Source organism: Thunnus thynnus, chromosome 4 (assembly GCF_963924715.1).
Source record: "Thunnus thynnus chromosome 4, fThuThy2.1, whole genome shotgun sequence".
NCBI classification, from domain to species: Eukaryota; Metazoa; Chordata; class Actinopteri; order Scombriformes; family Scombridae; genus Thunnus; species Thunnus thynnus.
The window spans coordinates 37,104,230-37,111,841 of record NC_089520.1 but is presented as its reverse complement, the minus strand read 5'-3'; positions in this window follow the sequence as shown (position 1 = coordinate 37,111,841).

Below are 7,612 nucleotides of genomic sequence, written 5' to 3'. Positions count from 1 at the left end.
CATTTCCATCACTTTAGGTTACTGGAGAAATACAGTTTACCTCCTCCACTATGTGATTTTGTGTACACTCGCTCAGTAAGTTATATTAGATCCTCCAGAATATCCTCTCTACAAGATTGTACCATACCATTTCGTCGCACTGCATTTGGGCAGTCAGCTCTCTCTGTGAAAGCCACAATTCAGTGGAATATCCTACCTGATGATATGAAGAACTGTAGTTCAATCAATACATTCAAGTCCAAGAGTGTGTGTATGTGTGTGTTTGTGTGTGTGTGTGTGTGTGTGTGTGTGTGTGTACCTTGAGTGTGTGAAGCTCCTCAGTTATAGTTACAAACCATTCTGGCTATTACAGCTGTTCATTAAATAAATGAATAAATTTGATGTACACATCTGTATATATTTAAAAAGAGGGCATATGAGACAGAGAAAAAAGACTTTGTTGTCATTGACCTAGGTTTGCACTGGCATGGCGTTTAGCAGAACTCTGTCTGAGGGCATTACATAGAAAAACTTGGCTCAAGAACATGTTGCGTCAGATGTTTCTATAATTTCACACAGCCTACTGCTACTGTTCTCTCTCTACCATGTCTTCTACTGATAAATAAATGCAGCAAACAAGGAATGGGAAGGTGTAAAGTGAAAGAGAGACAGAGACAGTAATGAACAGATGTGGAAAAGCTGGTTGCTAGTATTATAATAAAAGTCTACCTCCATTACAGATGAAATAGCCCTACCCCAGAAGACAATCACAGAGGCTAAACTGCAACCAAAAATAGTGCTTATTTATGAATTCTCTGCTTTGTCCTCTGTATTGTTTGTGGGGATTAGCAAGTTTTGGCAATCTACAAACTCACACAAATTGGTTTTGAAGGCTGACTCATATTTTGTTGACTAAATATCTTTACATTTCAGAGTTTTTAGAGAAGAAGAAGTAACATATAGTGAAAGGATTTAGTATTTTTTCAACAATGTGGGTTTAGACCATCAGGTAAGGAGATACAATTTACAGAAAATGTAACTGAACAGTGGAATTGCATAACATATTGCAACAAATGATAAAAACATTATGAAAAATCTCTATCAAATCACCAATTGCAAACAAAGCCCTGCAGCCATCCCAGACAGTGCCAGTCAACTCCCTTAACCACTTCAGTTGGGGGGGTTTTAAGAATCTCTAGTACCTACAACCCAGCTCTGCGTTTAATATAATATATATTTATATAGCACCTTGGAAGTTACAAGGGTGCTTTACAAGTAAAAACAAGAAGTCAAAAGTAAATAAAATCAAAAACATAACAGCGGAAATAAAATAGTCAAGTTACACAACCACAAGTCAAAAGCCATAAAATAAACAGTGAAACTCTTTCATGAATTACTGGACATGAACATTGACCCCTGCATATGTCACTGGATCCATAACTTCCTGTAGAATAGACAACAGCAGGTAAGGGTGATCAACACCTCATCCTGCCCCCAACCCTCAGTACTGGAGCCCCTCAGGGTTGCATGCTCTCTCCTTGGCTCTTTTCACTATACACAAATCAACTCACATCCCACCACAGCTCCATAAACATCTACAAGTACGCAGATGACACAACCATTGTACGTCTCATCTCCAATAACAATGAAATACTCGACCATAAACAGGTTAATCAAGCAGTTATCTGGTGCACAGACAATAATAAACAGCTCAGTCCATCCAAAACTCGCAAATTTATTGTTGACTTCAGGAGCAAAAAACACTTCAAAAACCCCATTATCATCAAATCCAACACTGCCTCATTCAAATTTCTTTCTATTTCCTAGCACCCATATCTGCAATACACTCAAATCAGCTTTACTGTCCATGTCTGTTTACACATGGAAGGAATTTATCTAGTTTCTAGTGGCTTTCAATGTACATGCACACAGTTCCAAGATCAGTGTTCAGGAAGATACACAGGGACATACAGCCAAAACAAGGGCAAGAAAGCTGAACAAGGATAAGTAAACATAAACATATAACTATGATATGTCTGTGTATATATGATATATCCTCATATTATCTGTAACAATTCTGATGGCCAAACTCAAAAAAGACTCCAGCAAATTGTTAAAAGTCATTTTAAATAACTGGCTCTCTACTCCCATCAATAAAATCCCAATATACACTATACCGAAAACACAGAGCAGAAAGAGCTCATAAAATCATCTTGGACCCCACTCATCTGGCTCACCTTCCGTTCCAGCAGTTACCCTCCAAGAGGCACTATAAATCACTGCCAAACATTAATGCCAGACATATTCAACAGTTACATAATAATCTACATTATGTGAGTTGGCTGACTGAATCAGTCACTCAACATATTTTAAAGTTACTAAATAATCCATATAGCAGTGACCCTCATACTGCTAGTATACTATGTGTGATGCCAAGAAATGCCAACAACACACAAAAGAAAAAATTTGCAGAAAGTGGCTGTTAGGGACATTTAGTTAAAGGAGCATTAACTCGACAGTAGTGTTTATGCTTGGATGTAGTATACAGTATTGTGACAAGCAGTGTGGAATGAGAGGCAGGAAGCAGCTCAAAGGTAAAATACAGCTGGGGTCAAGAAAAGTAAGCAAACTAATGGTTAATCCATCCCACTGCTTTTTTGATATCTCCAACAACTCTGTCTTTTGCAAGTCTTAATAAGCTTGACATGATTAATCATATTTTAGTAAATCAGCAAGTGCTGACAACATGTAAGAAAATGGAGTCCTGGAGTCTTTATGAGGTGGTTTGTAAAAGGAATGCTCAGTGCTAGACACATATGAACACATTAACGGACATTACCCTAGGTACAAAAAGTATGTCTATGACTCGTGCTACATATTTAACAGCTTTACCATTAAAGCTAATTTTAAAAAGGTTTTACTCTTCTTTCTTAAATCACAGTGACACAGATATGAAAAACACAGACATCTCAAATCTTGCCAATGACTCATGGTAGTAATCCTCAGTAATCTGTCAAACAGCTCAAGACAGCAGGCTTCAAAATTCACTGAACATAAAACACACTGTGAATAAAACACACAAGCACTGAAGGAGGTTGTGATTGGAGTAACATCACTTAAGTACCAAGGAGAGCGCAAGCAACTGTTATGAACTGATCAATAGACTGATTTAACCATAGACTGTATATAAAGATGGATGTCATGACAGCTCCCCAGAGGTGAAGCCAAAACATCTCGATCGCCCCCTGGTGGCTGGCTGCAGTATAGGTCATAAGTCCCACCCCCTCCATGTTAGTGGATGGGACATGAGCCAAACTAAAAAATCAAAGTACACTTCAAATAAATTTTTCCAAAAGATGGTCTCTACCATTTCAGGTAGTTCTTATCATGCTGATGTTTGTCCAAGTGCTCATTTTTCTTATAAGTTTGTTTTTAATTAGTTATTTGACGCTATAGAAAGGGGGTCTGACATCATGATTGACAGCTGTGACAACTGCTCTCAAACCTCTGCCACTGGAGATAAACTGTTGGGCTATTATTCAAAATATTAGTCATAACTCATCATTTCATTATAATGTAATTATAATTTTAATCAAACCCATTCATGGGAAACCAAAAAGAGATATATTGACATAATAAGACAAATCAAACAAAATACACACAAGCCACCGCAACCAGGGAGAGAGAGAGAGAGAGAGAGAGAGATGGAGCAGCAGCAGGTGGAGGTGGAGATGGTGTTGATATGGATGTTAATACTGATGTAAATGCAGCCAAACACACACTTAACAGAGGAAAGAAAAATTAAGTGGCAGCCTGTAGGGATATCTGGCCTCTTATCTTCTAGTCCAACATTTAGGCTAGTTTCATCATGCAGTCTCTGACCATAAGAATGGTAAATGTTAAGTGGACTGCACTTATATAGTGCCTTTCTAGTCTTTTGACCACTCAAAACATTTTTACACTACAAGCCATATTCACCCATTCACACCATATTCATACGCTGACAGCAGGGACTACCATGCAAGGTGCCAACCTGCACATCAGTAAGAACTAATCATTCATACACACATTCACACACCAATGTCACAGTCATTGGGAACAATTTGGGGTTCAGTATCTTGCTCATGTGGATTGGATGAGCCAGGAATCGAACCGCTGATCTTCCAATTAGTAGACAACCCATTCTAGCTCCGAAGCCACAGCCACCCCTGCCAGAAATAAAACTGACAGGTTTAAAAGGCTTAGTATAGTTGCCTTTGAATGTGGAAGAAGAAGTAATACATCACTTTTAGCTTCTCTTACTCTGCTACATTTTTGTTTTGTCCTGTTTCCCTGTTTTCCTGCAACCAACTGTCAGAGGATCACCAAAGTCAGTTCTGTCTTAATACAATACTGATGTGCCGATGTATGTGGAAATGAGTCTTAGTTGCTATAACAATTGCCACTCTGTATCCTGGCCTTGAAGCTATTCCCCCCAGATTGCAACTACACCATAAGAAATGGGGGAATTCACTTCCACTTTCCCACACTGTCAAAATTCCTTCATTCACAAATCCAACATCAACATGACCAATGATATTTTTTTCTATCATTCTTATCTTTCAGACCAACTAGTGCTCTGCTACTCACCATTTCAGCCATGTCTGATCATTGAAGAAGATCCTGCTGACATTATATGCATTGCCTGTATGGGGTGTCCCTGAATACAAATACATTATTCGGCAAAGCACAAATAGTGGGTTTTTTATGAATATTTATTTTGTACAAATATTTTTACAATTATTTGTTTTTGGGAATTACATGTCTAATACTAGCACGCAGGTCAGTTACATTGCTATCGCAGTCTCTGTCCTCTTAAATTTTGGATGTAGCTAAAAGCAGCCCAGCTACATTCAATGCGGTTTCTGAAGCCCTCTATTGGATCTTGTTGAATAATGTCAAACTTCCATCTGTCCTCACTCCTCAATTTTCTCCTCATAGACTCCCCTCTCTCTAAACTAAAATCCACATTTAGCCATTAGGTATCCTTCTCTCAGATGAGAAAATGCTAACCTGCTAATCTGCAGTCCCTGGGCTCACTACTAATCTGCAGTTCCTGAGCATTACTCGCCACAGTCACAAAATGAAAGTTTTAAAACAGTAAGTGAACACGTCACCTTTCAAAGGAATGTATCACTGTTCAAATGCACCTCAGTACTTCCATCAGTAGGGGAATGCTTATAGTGCTGGGAAGTTCGAGTGTTTGAGCTGCTGGAGCAGCTCTCTGCTCCAGCTGCAGCTGCACACACAGAACTCTTTTTCTTTACGTCAGTGGATGCAAGACATCACATGGTCTGGCCTTTTATGTCTGTAGTTCCCTCTGACGGCCATATTGTCTCCATGCCATGTGCTCAGTCACCAGGTGACTTCAGCCATTTTGCCATTGTCTTCCACACACACACACACACACACACACACATACACACACATACGCTTGTACATAAGTACACTTAGCTAGATTAATATTGTGTGTTTTGCTCTTTTACCTTTTTGTTAAATAAATGCTTTTGGATATACCCGTTGTCTGTTTTAATGTTGCACAAGAATGAGTTTTGCCAACCTCTGCTCTGCAAAGAACTCCAAAATCCTTCAGTCTTAACTAGTTATTGATATGGTGATTTTGTTTATAGTTATTAAGTTAATTATTAATCAGAGTTCCAAATTGATAGATTGGTACACTTTGGACTGAATTGACTCAATTTTTCCCTGAGTCCAGGGTGGTGCCCTGTTATTATTAATTCTTAATAACAATTTTATTGATTTTAATAATTAATAATTATCTTGATAAACCTTAATTATTGCTGATTGCCAAACTTGTAGTCAAGGCCCAACACTAACCATATGTGCGTATCAAGTGGTAGTAGATCAATTTATGCTTCAAATGTTTTCCCAAATTATCAAGCTGTGTTCAAAGCAAAATTTTGCCTTGCGTTACTTGTTCGAATATGGCTCGTGTTTATTCACCAGAAACAGCCAAAATAAATTACTGTCCGTTAGCTGTAAGCTAGCTAGCAACGGACATACCAACTGTGTCAGTGGGTGTTTTGCTAAGGAGAAGCTCCCAAAACACTGTTTCTACAGTGGAAACCAAACAGAAGTGAAGACAAAAGGTTTTTGTCTTACACTGAAACTCTTTCTGGTTCTGGGGTAGATCTCATTACAAAACACTATGTTTTCAACATGAAAGTGGAAAAGTGTTTTTTTTTGTTTTGTTTTGTTTTTTTTAGGGATAAATTTCAATAACAATGTTTTTATAGCAGAAACAGTGTAAGACAGTCAGATGTGAAAAAAACATGTTATTTAACCAGAAACTCTTTGCGGAATCACTGTTTTTCTATGATACTGTAGTAAATCTGATGAGAAAGCACTATTTTTCCACCATAAAAGTGGAAAGGTATTTTTCTAGAGAGATGCTCCTAGAACACCTAGAAGAAATGGAAAACGGGCAGCAGTGAAGGATAAAAGTTTTTCTCTGTGTACCCTCAAACTCCTCATAGAATCACTGTTTTTCTATGATTCTAGGCTACATCTGATGAGAAACCACTAATTTTTCACCATAAAAGTGGAAAAGTGTTTTGCTAAGAAGAAGCTACCAAAACACTGTTTTTAAGGAAGAAACAGTGGAAACTGTTATCATGGTGGATAAAATCATGATTTTATCCACCATGAAGGTGGAAAGGTGATTATCTAGTGAGACGCTCCTAGAACACTGTTTTTAAGGTAGAAGAAATGAAAAATGGGCAGAAGCTTATAGGAGCTTATTTTGTTAATAAGTCATGTCTTTTGGATCTTTCAGTTGTGACTAATGGGAAACATTTGTTGAGGACAGAATTAAAAGATTTGAAAAAAGACTGGTAGGCACAGTTTGCATTGGTCTGGATGTACACATTTTCCCAGGATAGACCATCAAATCAATTTTTGAAACTACTCATATTTCGTTTTGTCAAATTTTCAATAAGTTACTTTGTCATCAAGATTGGAAAGTGGTCTGAAATATCAGTATACAGTATACCCGAATGAATCACATTATTTAGTGAATTTGTCTGTTACTGTTATGTGTTTCACTTTTAAAAAGATGACATTGAAGTCTCCAATGAGACAACACAAAAGTGTTTCAGAAAAGTCATTGTCATTGTGAGCTATATTGTTGAGGAAACATAATTTTTCCACCGTGGAAGGAGAAAGTTGTTTTTCTTGGGTCCCAGAACACAGTTTGTACAGTAGAAAATTGAAAAACAGACAAATATGTAGAATGTTGTTTTTTGTCTGACTTTTCTGAAAGACTTTCGAACAATGTTCGAATGTTCTGATCATTGTGAGCTAACATGATGAGAATACACATTTTTTCACCATAGAAGTAAATAGGCTTTTTCTTGTGAGAGGTTTCAAAAACACTGCTTTTACATGAGAGAGATTGAAAATAGGAGAAATATGAAGAAAACAGCCTGACTTTTCTGATATTCAAAAATGACAGTTTTTCTTCACCGTTTGGCTGGATTTGATGAGAAAACGCAATTTTACCACTGTAACGGGGTTTATAGTAGAAATTTTGAAAATGGAGAAATATGAAGAAAACAGGTTTCTGTCTGTCTTT